The sequence below is a fragment of the Oncorhynchus gorbuscha genome, linkage group LG09, assembly GCF_021184085.1.
Source record: "Oncorhynchus gorbuscha isolate QuinsamMale2020 ecotype Even-year linkage group LG09, OgorEven_v1.0, whole genome shotgun sequence".
In the NCBI taxonomy this organism is placed as follows: domain Eukaryota; kingdom Metazoa; phylum Chordata; class Actinopteri; order Salmoniformes; family Salmonidae; genus Oncorhynchus; species Oncorhynchus gorbuscha.
This window is the reverse complement of record NC_060181.1, coordinates 72,169,084-72,185,263: the sequence shown is the minus strand read 5'-3', so window position 1 is coordinate 72,185,263 and position 16,180 is coordinate 72,169,084. Positions and strand designations below refer to the sequence as shown.

Genomic DNA, 16,180 nt, shown 5'->3' with positions numbered 1-16,180 from the left:
TGAACCCCCCCTCCACCTTCTGTCCTCAGAACAGCCTCAATTCGTTGGGGCATTGACTCTACAAGGTGTCAACAGCGTTCCATAGGGATGCTGGCCCATGTTGACTCCAATTCTTCCCACAAATGGATGTCCTTTGGGTGGTGGACCATCCTTGATACCGGTGCGTCTGGCACCTACTACCAAAGGCAATTATATTTTTTCTCTTGCCCATTCACCCTGGCACACATACACAATTCATGTCTCAATTGTCTCAAGGCTTAAAAATCCTTTAACCTGTCTCCTCAGTGGAGAGATTTTGAATATCAAGATTCCATTCAGTGGCAAACCCGATCCTGTCATCAACTGGCAGAAGGGACAAGACCTCATCGATAACAACGGATACTACCAAGTCATCGTCACAAGGTCATTCACATCGCTCGTATTCCCCAAACGGAGTTGATAGGAAGGATGCTGGTTTCTACATCGTTTGTGCCAAGAACAGATTTGGCATTTACCAACAGACAGTTGAACTGTATGTTGCAGACGTGGCCGACCCACCACGTGGTGTCAAAGTAAGTGATGTTTCAAGAGACTCAGTCTCTCTGAGTTGGAAAGTACCTGCTAATGATGGTGGAAGCAGAGAAACCAGCTACGTTGTGGAGAAGTGTCCCACAACAGCTGACCGATGGGAACGTGTTGCCCAGGCTCGTGATACTCACTACACTATCACCTGTTCAGAGGAACCAGGTACCAGTTCAGAGTCATAGCCTAAAACAAATTTGGTCAAAGTCAACCATGTGAAGCAAGCGGTCCCGTTACAATAACTGAGTCCTTGGCTATGACAGCGAGGTTAGTGACAGAGATGTTCCCAAGCCAAAGGCTCCCCATTCAAGTGCCAAGAATGTGCATAACAAGTACATGTTTGCTGAGAAACTGGGACGTGGACAGTTTGGTATTGTTCACCGTTGTGTTGAGACCAGCTCTGAGAGGACATACATGGCCAACTTTGTCAAGGTGAGGGGTGCAGATCAAGCATTCATCAAGAAAGAAATTGCAACACTGAACCTGGCCAGACACAACAACTTCTTGTGTCTTCATGAGTCCTTCGACAGCACTGAGGAATTAGTCATGATCTATGACGTCGTCTCACTCAGGTCAAGACATCTTTGAATGCTTCGGCACAGGAGACTTCGAGCTGAATGAGCGTGAAATTGGCAACTACATCAGACAAGTATGTGAAGCTCTTGAGTTCTTCCACAATAAGAGTCAGGGTCACTGACATCAGGCCTGAGAATATTGTGTAGACCACAAGAAAGGGCAGTAAAGTCAAGATCATTGAGCTAGGACAGGCAAGACACCTGACTCCTGGGGACCAGATCAAGGTTCAGTACACTACAGCTGAGTATGCTGCCCCTGAGATTCACCAGAATGACATGATCAGCAGTGTTACAGATATGGCCAGTTGGTGTTCTAGTCTATGTCCTATTCAGTGGACTCAATCCATTTACTGCTGAGACTCCTCAGCAGATGATTGAAAACATCTCAAATGCTGAGTACAGTTACGACGACGAAACCTTCAAGGTGCCTACTGTTGAAGCATTAGACTTTATCAAGAGTGAACTGAAACGCATTGAGTTTGAAGAAAAAAATAGAACCGTGAGGAAAGAGAGAACTACAACTTCCCATCTGGCAGGTAGCCTAGTGGTTAGAGTGTTGGGCCAGTAACTGAAAGGTTGCTAGATCGAATCCCTGAGCTCTTGTTATGCCCCTGAACAAGGCAGTTAACCCACAGTTAACCCACTGTTCCTAGGCCATCATTGTAAATAGGAATTTGTTCTTTAACTGACTTTCCTAGTTAAATAAAATACATTAAAAAAAATAAAAAATGTGGCAAGTAAGGGGAGAAGGTCACCCACCCCTGAAAAAACCTGTCCACGTTCCCCTAGGCCTGTTGCTACTGCCAGATCAGCCTCCAGGTGGAGACCGTGCAGGTGGCCAAAGTTGACTACCTGGAAGGTATGAGTCAAGAAAAGCCATTCTGAGATCCAAGAGGAGATCAGTAGAAAGGAAGGAGTATGCAGCCCTTCAGCTTTGACCATACCCCATGAGTCACTGTGAGGTTGCATTCCCAATGTGTGCCATGCGGTCAGCATGCTAAAGTTAAGAAGCAGTGCGGCTTGGTTGGATTGTGTTTCGGAGGACGCATGGCTTTCGACCTTCGTCTCCCCCCGAGCCCGTACGGGAGTTGTAGCGATGAGACAAGATAGTAACTACTAACAATTGGATACCACGAAATTGGGGAGAAAAAGGGGATAAAGTGACATGTGAGAACCTGCCCCTGAAATTGAGTGGCTTAAAGACAACATCATGGTGAGTAGGATACAAAGAGTTTTGTAAATAATGTTTGATTTGATTTCTTCAATTCAATACAACAGAACTGTATTCATCCCATCAGGGGCAATCAGAAAAAGCAAGTCCGGTTACAAATATCACTAGATACTTGAATAATAAAAAACACAAACTAATACTTTAATTCGGTCTCTCTCCTTACAGGTATCTACAACCTCAAACAGGAAACTGAGCTGTTCAAAAAGTGTATACACTCTGGAGATTATTTAGGCCACAGTTGCAGACAGTGGCAAATACACCATCAAAGGCACAAACAAATATGGACAGTGCTCTGGAACATCTCTCAACATCACCAGTAAGTTATCAATACATTGTTTAATTAAAAGCTTACAGTACAAAGCAAAGCTTTCCCAATATTTATGAAAAATTCAACTTGAGTCGCTACATTTTACTAATAGCTTAAATTAAAGACTAAGATTTCATTTTCCTAACCAGTATTTTCCATGTGTTATTTGTTTATATTCATACAGATGGTCTTGAGTATCTCCATTGAGAATTGACCATTTAGCCATGTACTTCATCATTTGCGTTGTTCGCACAGCTCTTGTTCAAGGACCTGCCAAAATGGTTATAAAGGAGCAAAGTGCTGCTGCTGCCAGCTTGCACAGTGACAGTTTCTCAGCCACATCAGTCCATATGGCTGAAGCATCAATGACGCAAGAAGGCTCTTTGACATCCGCCATAACATCTGAATCAATGGTATCCATGAGCTTCAGCAGTATCACGGAAATGTCAAGTGAAATGATGTCAAGTCATGCTATTTCAACTCATGGCTCCTCAATGAGCGCTCTTATTCATGGTGGTGGCAAAGATGCATTTCCCTTCTATTCTACTGTATCTAGAATTAGTATAGTCTTGAGTTTGTTGTTCTTCTGCTTTAAATGACAAGTAGAGAAGATGACATGTTATTAATGAATTCCTTTATTTTTTTATCATTGCTTCTAGCTCCCAAAATCGAATCTCTCCCAGAGGATATCAGCATTGAGCCAAGAAAGACTGAGTGTGTCCTGTGCTTTCTCTGGACACCCAACACCTGAGAATGAGTGAGTCCGCTCAGGGAAACAGTGTGATGAAGAGCGTGACAGGTTTCACATTGAGGCCACCGAGGACCTCACCACCCTCGTCATCCCCTGTGTGAAGGAAAACGATGCCGGAGACTACACCCTCAAACTCCAACGAGCTTATTCCATCCATGTAAAAAAAAAATAACTTTAATCATTTCTATCCCCATTTTCCCCCCTCCAGTACCTTTTTATTTATTGAATTATCAAAAGTCATCTTTACTTGATAAAGACCTGGATTTATGTTCTTGTAAAAAAAATGTTTTATATATACCAAACTTGACTAAGTCTAAAGTTGTTATAAAATGTGCCATATTGGATAAATGTGACTCTGATTTTTTTTAAACCACTTTTCCATGTACACAATGTATATAGCTGAATTGAATGGTTATGGAAAATGTATGCATTGCTATTTATGACAATATTAACTGAAACAAAAATAACTAAATGTTTTAGCAGGAGAAAGATTCACATTAAACTAATACCCTGTTAAACCTGAAACTAAACTCTGTGCCTCAACAAAAAGTTGAAGCCTTAAGATTCCCTCAACAATTAGAGAGGCTCCCTGTTGAAGTAGATTAAATCAGAGAAAGACAATGTTATGCACTGTACATCTGTGTGTGCCATTTTACAAAAACTCCTATGAATTGTAACAGGATCATAAGACTAAGTGCTGTTTGCATAAACCCTGTAAGCAGGACAACTAGGTATTGTGTTCTGACTGACTCAACCACCATTTTAATGACATGCTCAAAATGTGAGCAGCTTGCACGTTGTGTGCTGTTTTTAAGTGTTTTTAAGTGCACTTTTTTAAGTGCAATTGAGTTTAATTGGCTTTTTAAAACGTAACATCACCTGGCCATTAAAAAACAAAATAAATTCAAGTACTTTGTTGCAGAAGCAGTGCCACCTCTAGGATGATTGCTAGGTAATATTGTGTGAGTGTGTTTTTATTTTAGAATTTCACCTTGTCAGTAGTCAGGGTAACCATCAAGTGAATGTACCACGGTGATACCATCTACTCTGAAACAAAGAAAGCAAAACACATGACTAATAATGCCCTGTACTTTGATTTAACTGAGTCTATTGATGTAGAATCACTACTATATTCATCCTTGAGTTTTATGTTACCAATTTAATAAAGCAGTATTTCAGCACTAGTGAATTACTGTTTCTTTACCTCAATTACATGTGTTGTTCAGTTTCCTTTCCTTATCAATGATTCCACCACTTTTACATTTTCAAATGTAACAAATAACCACTAAGGTAAACAGGGAAATAATAACTAAAGTATGTAACAATATATAAGGGTCAATGTTATATACAACTGTGATTGATTGTTTCATCCACACAAATTAAGTAACTTTACAGTGTTGTGCCAAATATCAGCTGCCCTCCGTCTGAACAAACACTGACCAAATACCCAGGTTAAAAAGGCAAAGTGCAGTTCAAACAATACCAAAGCAACACCCCGCCACTTGTTTTGGTAAACAGCTGTGGGATGGAGCTGGAGAAATGTTACTATTCTCAAATTCATAGACAAGAGCTATGGATGCAAGGACTGACCATCCATGAGGTCATCAAAATGATAGTTTTAACATTGACATTGTTTACAAACATTGGAGTAAAACAAGCTTATATTTCGGGTTCTGATGGGGTGCAACAGTTGATCTAAGCTCACAAGACAAGTTATATTCTTCAAGAATCAATAGCTATATATCATTAATTTAACTGTCAATAAATGGATGTAGCAGCAACTGAAGATTGCAGCTGCAGGAATAGCATACAACAGTACGAGGCAAAAGTTTGGACACACATTCATTCAAGGGCCTTTCTTTTTTAAAACTATTTTCTACATTGTAGAATAATAGTGAAGACATCAAAACTATGAAATAACACATATGGAATCTTGTAGTAACTAAAAAGTGTTAAACAAATCTAAATATATTTTTTTATTTGATATTCTTCAAAGTAGCCACCCTTCACATTGATGACAGCTTTGCACACTCTTGGCATTCTCTCAATATGCTTCATGAGGTAGTCACCTGGAATGCATTTCAAATAACAGGTGTGCCTTGTCAAAAGTTAATTTGTGGAATTTCTTTCCTTCTTAATGCGTTCAAGCCAATCATTTGTGTTGTGACAAGATAGGGGTGGTGTACAGAAGATAGCCCTATTTGTTAAAAGACCAAGTCCATATTATGGCAAGAACAGCTCAAATAAGCAAAGAGAAACAACAGTCTATCATTACTTTAAGATATGCAGTTCAGTCAATCGTAAAATTTCAAGAACTTTGAACGTTTCTTCAAATGCTGTCGCAAAAACCGTCAAGCGCTATGATGAAACTGGCTCTCATGAGTAATGCCACAGGAAAGGAAGACCCAGAGTTACCTCTGCTACAGAGGATAAGTTCATTAGAGTTACCAGCCTCAGAAATTGCAGCCCAAATAAATGCTTCACAGAGTTCAAGTAACCGACACATCTCAACATCAACTGTTCAAAGGAGGAGTGTGGAATCAGGACTTCGTGGTCGAAATGCTGCAAATGAACCACTACTAAAGGACACCAATGAGAAGAAAAGACTTGCTTGGGCCAAGAAACATGAGCAATGGACATTAAACCGGTGGAAATCTGTTCTTTAGTTCAAATTTGAGATTTTTGTTTCCAAATTCCATGTCTTTGTGAGACAGAGTCGGTGAACGGATGATCTCCGCCTGTGTGGTTCACACCGTGAAGCATGGAGGAGGTGTGATGGTGTGGGGGTGCTTTGCTGGTGACACTGTTTGTGATTTATTTAGAATTCAAGGCACACTTAACCAGCATGGCTACCACGGCATTCTGCAGCAACATGCCATCCCACCTGGTTTGCGCTTTCATTTGTTTTTCAACAGGACAATGACCCAACACACCTCCAGGCCGTGTAAGGGCTATTTGACCAAGAAGGAGAGTGATCGAGTGCTGCATCAGATGACCTGGCCTCCACAATCACCCAACCTCAACCCAGTTGAGATGGTTTGGGATGAGTTGGACCGCAGAGTGAAGGAAAGGCAGCCAACAAGTTCTCCGCGTTTGTGGGAACTCCTTCAAGACTGTTGGAAAAGCATTCCAGGTGAAATTGGTTGAGATAATGCCAAGAGTGTGCAAAGCTGTCAAGGCAAAGGGTGGCTACTTGGAAGAATCTCAAATATAAAATATATTTTGATTTGTTTAACATGATTCCATGTGTGTTATTTCATAGTTTTGATATCTTCACTATTATTATACAATGTAGAAAATAGTAAACTTTCTCAGGTGAATTTATTTTGTTTTGATATCTTCACTATTATTATTGAAAATAATAACTTTTGAATGACTGTTGGAAAAGCATTCCAGGTGAAAAGGCAAATGAAAGGGTGTGTCCAAATTTTTTACATGTGTGTTATTTCATAGTTTTGATATGTGTGTGTATGTGTGTGTGTGTGTGTGTGTGTGTGTGTGTGTGTGTGTGTGTGTGTGTGTGTGTGTGTGTGTGTGTGTGTGTGTGTGTGTGTGTGTGTGTGTGTGTGTGTGTGTGTGTGTGTGTGTGTGTGTGTGTGTTTGCTGACAAGCAAATATATATCAATCCAAATTGTGTAGCAGCCATTTCATGACTGGAAAGAGACATCTGAAACAAAACATCAAAAAGTTGAATGACATTTGGAGATTGTCAAGCCAAGCCTTCAATTCCTGGTAGGTTTATACTGTAGGGAGGGATGTATTTTCTGTTTGTCAAGATTGACCTTGTCTATTGTGGTGTTGAAAACGCAAACCATGATATGGAAGCGCTCGAAGTCGGTATGCTTGGTTTGGTTTACAGTACAAGGGGTGGAGTTATGTGAAAATATTTTTAATATCGGAAATATGGGTTTTATATAACACCTTGAGTTGGTCCAGCCCCCCAGTAAATGTCGAGCATGCAGCTCCCCATGTATTGTTAAGATTGACAACTTTTGTTGTGAAGCTTTTTTTCAGGACGACCCGGAAGTGATGATGTAAGACTAAGCACTAGCAGCTAAACTAAAGCCTAAAGCTAGCAACACACGGGCAAATTGCTTTGGTTTCGCCGGCCTAATATATACCTACATTAACATAGTGGTGGAGGGGCAAAGTTCTCTCTGTGCGCTGTGATTATGAAACAGGAGTTCAATCACTACTGGTGTCAGCTTCGCTGGACATAAGATGGCGACAGAGCTGAGACGCTTTTGGAAGCTTGGGTCATTGAGCCGTATCTGCACCTTCTCCCTTCTATTTCTGTTTGTGCATTGTCATACGTGTAAACATCAAGTTCCTTCTCTGTCGGAGGTGAGTGTCGTTATCGCTTGCTTACCAGTTATTTTCTCGAATGGAATTGATGCATAGCTGAGGTACTTTGCGTGGGGCGCTCGAGCCATGGCTATAGGGACGTATCAGATATATTGTTAAATGGGTATTTTGGGGGCTGTGAAAATGTTACATTACACAAAGGTTAACTAATTTGTTAAATGCAATTACATTAATTATTTACACGAAGAGCGCTGTATCAAAATAAAGCTAATATAACACCGACCTGAAATACTTTCTACATGATACATTACTACCGCTACTTTTCTTTCAACAATGTTTCTTGTAGGTTGTCCATAAAATGTACCTGAAGTCTGAAAGATTAACCAAAAGAAGCTCTGATCAATAATTGAAGATAACGATAATTTATGATTCAAGTAAGTACATTGTTTTCTTACTATAGAATTGTCAGTTTGTAATGTGTGTGTGTCAGGCTTTACTGTAAGCTGGTTATTAGAAATACATGTTGTCTTCTTCCAAAGGTTAACTTCAAATAAAAGAAGACTGGTGAAGGTATGTATTTGTAAATGAAGTCAGAGATATTTTCCATTGACATACAGGACAATCGGTATTGGCATGTCTATCACAGCTATGACAATGTTACCTTTGTGAAGTTTTGTTGCTGCTGGCTAATATTATGTTGTGTATCCTTTTTAGCTGGATGCTGGTTAATAAACACTACCTTTTTGTTTTCTACAGGATAAACTGTTTTCACAAGCAATTGATTATCTACAGAAGGCATTTCAGGTTCGCCGGCAAGCAGGACCTGTATTACTCAGCAGGTAAAGTTCTCACCTCCCATCACCCTCCAGCACCTGCCAATAACACGATCACCCTCCAGTACAGACCATTAACACGATCACCCTCCAGTACAGACCATTAACACGATCACCCTCCAGTACAGACCATTAACACGATCACCCTCCAGTACAGGCCATTAACACGATCACCCTCCAGTACAGACCATTAACACGATCACCCTCCAGTACAGGCCATTAACACGATCACCCTCCATGCATTTTTCTCTTGCATTGTAAAATGTGTTTCTGTTCAGACAATGTGTGACCAATCAGTATCTGAGGAAGAAAGATGACCCTCACCGCTACTGCCAGGGAGCATGTGCAGACATCACTACGTGTGGACCCGTCATTGTTCCTGAGCATCATCTACAGGTCAGTCTACGCCACGGAAATTGGAACATGAGGCGTAGTGACAAAGTAGGTTGGTTGATCGACTAGTTATTAGTAATACCAGGTCTCAAGTAACTTACTTAGTCAGTGTTGGTCACTGTTATTAACATGTGATTTCTGGTAATGATTTGTTATTAGTAAAACATGGAAAGTACATCGTCATTATAGGTGCCAGTCCTTCCACTGTTCCTCTACGCATAGGGACAATGTACCACCAGGCACCCGTGGACCAGTTATGGAATTAGCTAATGCAGCCTACGCCAGTTCAGTGAAATTTGAATTATGATAGGCCTTCGGTTGGAGTGCCTATTGTCCCACTGAGGTTGTGTGCAGAACTTACCTGACAGCCTCAAACAAGATTAGCACTTCTGGTTCATGGGTCGTTTTAAGACAGTCCAGAAGCTTTTGTCTTCTAAACTACCTCTATTGTTTGTTCCTCACCTTTTTAAGCTTGGCCTTTTTAACCAGCGATGTTATTGTTCCTTTAGACATCTATTTAATCACTTTAAATACAGTATTATTTGACTTAGCCTGAAGACATAATAGTTAGCCTCCATGTTTACATGCTCCACTCTGTTTCCTCTATATGTTTCCTCTATATGTTATCTACTCACCTGGCTTGGTACCATTGCCTCCTGCTGCTATCTTCAACAGGTCTCTCTTGTAAAAGAGATTATCTCAATGAGACTAAACAAGGTTAAACTGAAACCGTCCTCAACACGCACATGATCCAACTGTCTGCGTGGGATTTGAATTCCAGCCACATCGGTCTTCACACCCTTCCCCTGTCTCTCCCTGCTCATTCCGTTTAGTCCTAGCAATGAAACATAAAAAAAGCTCATATACAGTGCCTTGCAAAAGTATTCGGCCCCCTTGAACTTTGCGACCTTTTGCCACATTTCAGGCTTCAAACATAAAGATATAAAACTGTATTTTTTTGTGAAGAATCAACAAGTGGGACATAATCATGAAGTGGAACGACATTTATTGGATATTTCAAACTTTTTTAACAAATCAAAAACTGAAAAATTGGGCGTGCAAAATTATTCAGCCCCTTTACTTTCAGTGCAGCAAACTCTCTCCAGAAGTTCAGTGAGGATCTCTGAATGATCCAATGTTGACCTAAATAACTAATGATGATAAATACAATCCACCTGTGTGTAATCAAGTCTCCGTATAAATGCACAGTTTTATATCAGTTTTATATCTTTGTTTGAAGCCTGAAATGTGGCAAAAGGTCGCAAAGTTCAAGGGGGCCGAATACTTTCGCAAGGCACTGTACAGTTGAAGTCAGAAGTTTACATACACCTTAGCCAAATACATTTAAACTCTGTTTTTCACAATTCCTGACATTTAATCCAAGTAAAAATTCCCTGTCTTAGGTCAGTTAGGATCAACACTTTATTTTAAGAATGTGAAATGTCAGAATAATAGTGATTTATTTCAGCTTTGATTTCTTTCATCACATTCTCAGTGGGTCAGAAGTTCACATACACTCAATTAGTATTTGGTACCATTGCCTTAAACAATTTAAACTTGGGTCAAACATTTCGGGTAGTTGGGTGGATTTTGGCCCGTTCCTCCTGACAGAGCTGGTGTAACTGAGTCAGGTTTGTAGGCCTCCTTGCTTGCGCACGCTTTTTCAGTTCTGCCCACAAATCACACATTTTCTATGGGATTGAGGTCGGGGCTTTGTGATGGCCAATACCTTGACTTTGTTGTCCTTAAGCCATTTTGCCACAACTTTGGAAGTATGCTTGGGGCCATTGTCAATTTGGAAGACCCATTTGCGACCAAACTTTAACATCCTGACTGATGTCATGAGATGCTGCTTCAGTATACTCATGATGGCATCTATTTTGTGAAGTGCACCAGTCCCTTCTGCAGTAAAGCACCCCCACAACATGATGCTGCCACCCCCGTGCTTCACGGTTGGGATGATGGTCTTTGGCTTGCAAGCATCCCCCTTTTTCCTCCAAACATAACGATGGTCATTATGGCCAAACAGTTCTATTTTTGTTTCATCAGACCAGAGGACATTTTTGTCCCCATGTGTAAGATCTTTGTCCCCATGTGCAGTTGCAAACCGTAGTCTGGATTTTTTGGCGGTTTTGGAGCAGTGGCTTCATCCTTGCTGAGCGGCCTTTCAGGTTGTCGATATAGAACTCATTTTACTGTAAATATATATACTTTTGTACCTGTTTCTTCCAGCATCTTCACAAAGTCCTTTGCACATTTTGCACTTTTTGCACCAAAGTACGTTCATCTCTAGGAGACATTGCGGTATAATAGCTGTGTGGTCCCAAGGTGTTTATACTTGCGTACTGTTTGTACAGATGAACGTGGGACCTTCAGGTGTTTGGAAATTGCTCACAAGGATGAACCAGACTTGTGGAGGTCTACAATTTATTTTCTGAGGTCTTGGCTGATTTCTTTTGATTTTCCCATGATGTCAAGTAAAGAGGCACTGAGTTTGAAGGTAGGCCTTGAAATACATCCACAGGTACACCTCCAATTGACTCAAATGATGTCAAGTAGCCTATCAGAAGCTTCTAAAGCCATGACATAATTTTCTGGAATTATGTCATAAGCTTCTGACCCACTGGAATTGTGATACAGTGAAATAATCTGTCTAACCAATTGTTGGAAAAATTACTTGTGTCATGCACAAATTAGATGTCCTAACCGACTTACCAAAACTATAGTTTATCAAGAAATTTGTGGAGTGGTTGAAAAACAAGTTTTAATGACTTAAGTGTATGTAAACTTCTGACTTCAACTGTGTGTGTTTGTGTGTGTATATCTCTTCTCTCAACTGGTAGGCCTATAGAAATGTTGGCTGATGGTGTTCTGTAATAGTTCAGCAATGCAAGGTATGTATTTCAGGGCTCACCTGTAGATTCAGGACTTACCTGTAAATGAGACCTGGGCTTCAATGCGATTTTCCTGTTTTAAATAAAAATGCAGTTATGTATATGTGATTTCCAGCAATGCAAGGTGTGCAGCGAGACAGGGAGATCGCATGGCTCAGCAGGGCCTCTGGACGGGAAGGGGGTGGAGGGCACTGACTTTGTCCTCTATGTCAGTGGGGTGACTACAGAACGCTGTGAACAGGAGAACATTGTGGCCTATGCTGCATAATGTCAACTGGAGTCTGAGCTGGACAGGTAAGCCTCCAACTCTGTACACTCTTTAAACACACCTGGTTAACCCTTTGAATATATTTTACAGGCTTATAACGGCATCTTGGGCTATTCCAGATTGCCGTAGCTACTAATTGGGTCTGGTAGGTGACATGGTAGCCCATGAATAGGTCTTTTAACACAATTATTCTTTTAACACAATTACCCATTGCTGGATATGCCAACCTGTGCCCCAATATGATATCCACCCAACCTCAGGAGTTTGAGGGTATGCTGTCAACCGTCAAACACGAAGTCATACACACCCTGTTTCCAATGCACTCACCAATCTACTTTTTATTCCTATTGGGGTGAAGCTGGTCATGAATAATGAATAATGAATTAAACATGTCCAACACAGATTTCATTATTGATTGAGTAATATGATTTCATTATTTTCTTTAACGTGTGTCCAACAGGGGTTTTCTGCAGGGCTGTTTGCATTTTATCACGATGATGATGACAAGCCTCTGACACCTCTGTTTGCAAGTGGACTACCAGCATTCAACGAGAGGTATGTATACTTAATCATTATCCTCCACTGTCAGGCTGTGTTTTTAGAATTGCGCTTTTTGTAGTAAGCACCAGGCCTAGACGATAATACGATGCACAACAGAAAAATGATTATATGTTTCTATAAATCATGTTGATGTTCGAGCGAACTTTTGCTTTCTATTATAATTTAGGCCTGTATCAGTGGAGTGATGCAGTGATACGTAAAGTGACTCGATTATGGGACATCCGTGGTGGCGTGATGGTCCGACATGAAGTGCACCTACTAGTGACACCGCGTGTTGTGGTAAAAATCCTGCTTTTAAACTCCTCCCTGTTGAATCATGTATTTGTCATTGGTCTATATGTGCTGTTGTGCTCTGCTGTGTTGTGCTCTGCTGTGTTGTGCTCTGCTGTGTTGTGCTCTGCTGTGTTGTGCTCTGCTGTGTTGTGTTGTGCTCTGCTGTGTTGTTGTGCTCTGCTGTGTTGTGTTGTGCTCTGCTGTGTTGTGTTGTGCTCTGCTGTGTTGTGTTGTGCTCTGCTGTGTTGTGTTGTGCTCTGCTGTGTTGTGTTGTGCTCTGCTGTGTTGTGTTGTGCTCTGCTGTGTTGTGTTGTGCTCTGCTGTGTTGTGTTGTGCTCTGCTGTGTTGTGCTCTGTTGTGTTGTGCTCTGTTGTGTTGTGCTCTGTTGTGTTGTGCTCTGCTGTGTTGTGCTCTGCTGTGTTGTGCTCTGCTGTGTTGTGTTGTGTTGTGTTGTGTTGTGTTGTGCTCTGCTGTGTTGTGTTGTGCTCTGCGGTGTTGTGTTGTGCTCTGCGGTGTTGTGCTGTGTTGTGTTGTGTTGTGTTGTGCTCTGCTCTGCTGTGTTGTGTTGTGCTCTGCAGTGTTGTGCTCTGCAGTGTTGTGTTGTGCTCTGCAGTGTTGTGCTCTGCAGTGTTGTGTTGTGCTCTGCTGTGTTGTGTTGTGCTCTGCTGTGTTGTGTTGTGCTCTGCTGTGTTGTGTTGTGCTCTGCGGTGTTGTGTTGTGCTCTGCGGTGTTGTGTTGTGTTGTGTTGTGCTCTGCTCTGCTGTGTTGTGTTGTGCTCTGCAGTGTTGTGTTGTGTTGTGCTCTGCAGTGTTGTGTTGTGCTCTGCAGTGTTGTGTTGTGTTGTGCTCTGCAGTGTTGTGTTGTGCTCTGCAGTGTTGTGTTGTGTTGTGCTCTGCAGTGTTGTGTTGTGCTCTGCAGTGTTGTGTTGTGCTCTGCAGTGTTGTGTTGTGCTCTGCAGTAGTAGTGCTGTGCTCTGCAGTGTTAGTGCTGTGCTCTGCAGTGTTGTGCTAATGTGTTATTGTTGTGCTCTGCTGTGTTGTGCTAATGTGTTATTGTTGTGCTGCACTGCCCCACTTTGTCCTGTAATGTGGTTAATGTTCGCGTCTTGTACCACTGCACGTATTTGCAGGAAGAGGCGAGGAGACATTTTGGCTGTCCCATCCTGGAGGGTATGGAGCTGGAGAACTAGGGAGGGATGGGTACTGAGCTGAACCACTGGGAGAAGAGGCTACTAGAGGTAACAGAAGGGCTGCAGTTTGCATTGTACTGTGTTTAGTTTTTACTGTTATGTGAAATGATTCCTTTCTGTACAGTATGTGCAGCCTACATTTGTGTTATAGCTTTACTTAGCCTACTGGAACTGGTGTCTGAACTGAAATTCCTGATATAGACCTAACCACACCATATCCTTACAGCTCAGTTGGTAGAGAATGGCGCTTGTAGCGCCAGGGTCGTGGGTTCAACGGTGGCCAGTAGGAAAAATGTATTAAAATGTATGCACTCACTACTGTATGTCTCTGGATAAGAGCGTCTGCTAAATGATTCAAATGTCAATGTAATTACCCTTTCACTCAGTTTCATAGTCTGTATAGCTATTGTGAATTATGCATGCATTTCTTAGCAATAGTTCATTACTCATCAGCATTTACACTGCGTGTACAAAGCATTAGGAACACCTGATCTTCCCAAGACACAGACTGATCAAGTGAATCACAGTGAACGCTATGATCCCTTATTGATGTCACCTAGGGTTGAACATTTTGGGGAATATTTAAAGGTGGAAACTTTCCATATATTCCTGTTAATTCCCACGGGAGTTAATGGAAATATATGCAAATTAATATCATTTAAATGTAGATGTTTTTTGCATTGGATATATTTACCATGTCATACGGAGACGGAAACATAAACCTTTTACCTGATCATAAGTAGACAATTGCAAATTATTAAATCCTTCCAATAGAAATAAAAAAACATTTGTTACGAATTGAACTTTCATTAAATGAGTTGACTCTTCACATGGGATGATTTCCCTGAACAACAAAATAAAGGGAATATTGAATGATCCCCAATGATCCATCGCATCTCCCAAAAACATTTTCAATACACATCTGTAAAATGATAGTCTGGAGACTAAAGCTTTGATTGTCTTCCTCTCAGGCTTCCATGTCTTCTCCCTGGACCTCCTCAATGTCCACCTCTTGAACATCAATCTCTGAGGCCTCATCTTCACTGTCACTTTCCAACCTTGTTGAGGATGGCTCCCAATTTTTCAACCCTTGTATTGGTCAGCTTGTTGCGTGCTTTTGGTGTGTGTGTTCCCAAACAAGGGCCAATTGCACTCTGAGGTGGCTGATGTTGGTGGGATTTGGAGGATGATTGAGGCAACAGGGGAAAGAGCCTCAGATCCACAAAGTCCCTTCCGCCAGGTGGCTGTTGAGATATGTTGGCACGACTGCCATACTGCATCTCCATCCCAAATCCCTTGCTTGGAAGTGTACTTCGCCAGACTGCTAAGAACCTTGTCCTCATCCAGGCCAAGGTGGCGAGCCACTGTAGTGATGACACCATAGGCCTTGTTGATCTCTGCACCAGACAGGATGCTCTTGCAGCATACTTGGGTTCCAACATGTACGCTGCGGCATGAATGGACTTCAGGCAGAAGTGTTCACGCTTTTTGATGTATTTTAGACCTGCAGTTTCCTCTGCTTGGAGCAACAGTGAAGTGGGCAGAGCAGTATGGATTTATTCTCGTACATCTGCAAGCAGAGTCTGAACATCAGACAGGATGGCATTGTCTCCCTCAATCCGTGCAATGGCTACTGCCATAGGTTTCAGGAATTTCAGGCTGCTTACCACGCTCTCCCAAAATACATAATCCAGGAGGATCCTCTTGATGGGCCTGTCCATATTGGCAGACTGTGATATGGCCATTTCTTGGAGACAGACCTTCTCCTCCAGGAGACTGTCAAACATGATGACAACACCACCCCAACGGTTGTTGCTGGGCATCTTCAATGTGGTGTTCGTATTCTTCTTACTTTGCTTGGTGAGGTAGATTGCTGCTAGAACTTGATGACCCTTCACATACCTAACCATTTCCTTGGCTCTCTTGTAGAGTGTATCCATTGTTCTCAGTGCCATGACGTCCTTGAGGAGCAGATTCAATGTATGAGCAGCACAGCCAATGATTGTGATGTGAGGCTAGGACTCCTCCACTTTAGACCA

The 16,180-nt window shown here is 41.7% G+C and overlaps 1 pseudogene; it reads left to right on the top strand.

Annotated features, from left to right (window-relative positions):
* Positions 1 to 897: 897 nt before the first annotated feature.
* Positions 898 to 16,180, top strand: part of LOC124044429 — a 28,909-nt pseudogene continuing 13,626 nt past the window's right edge.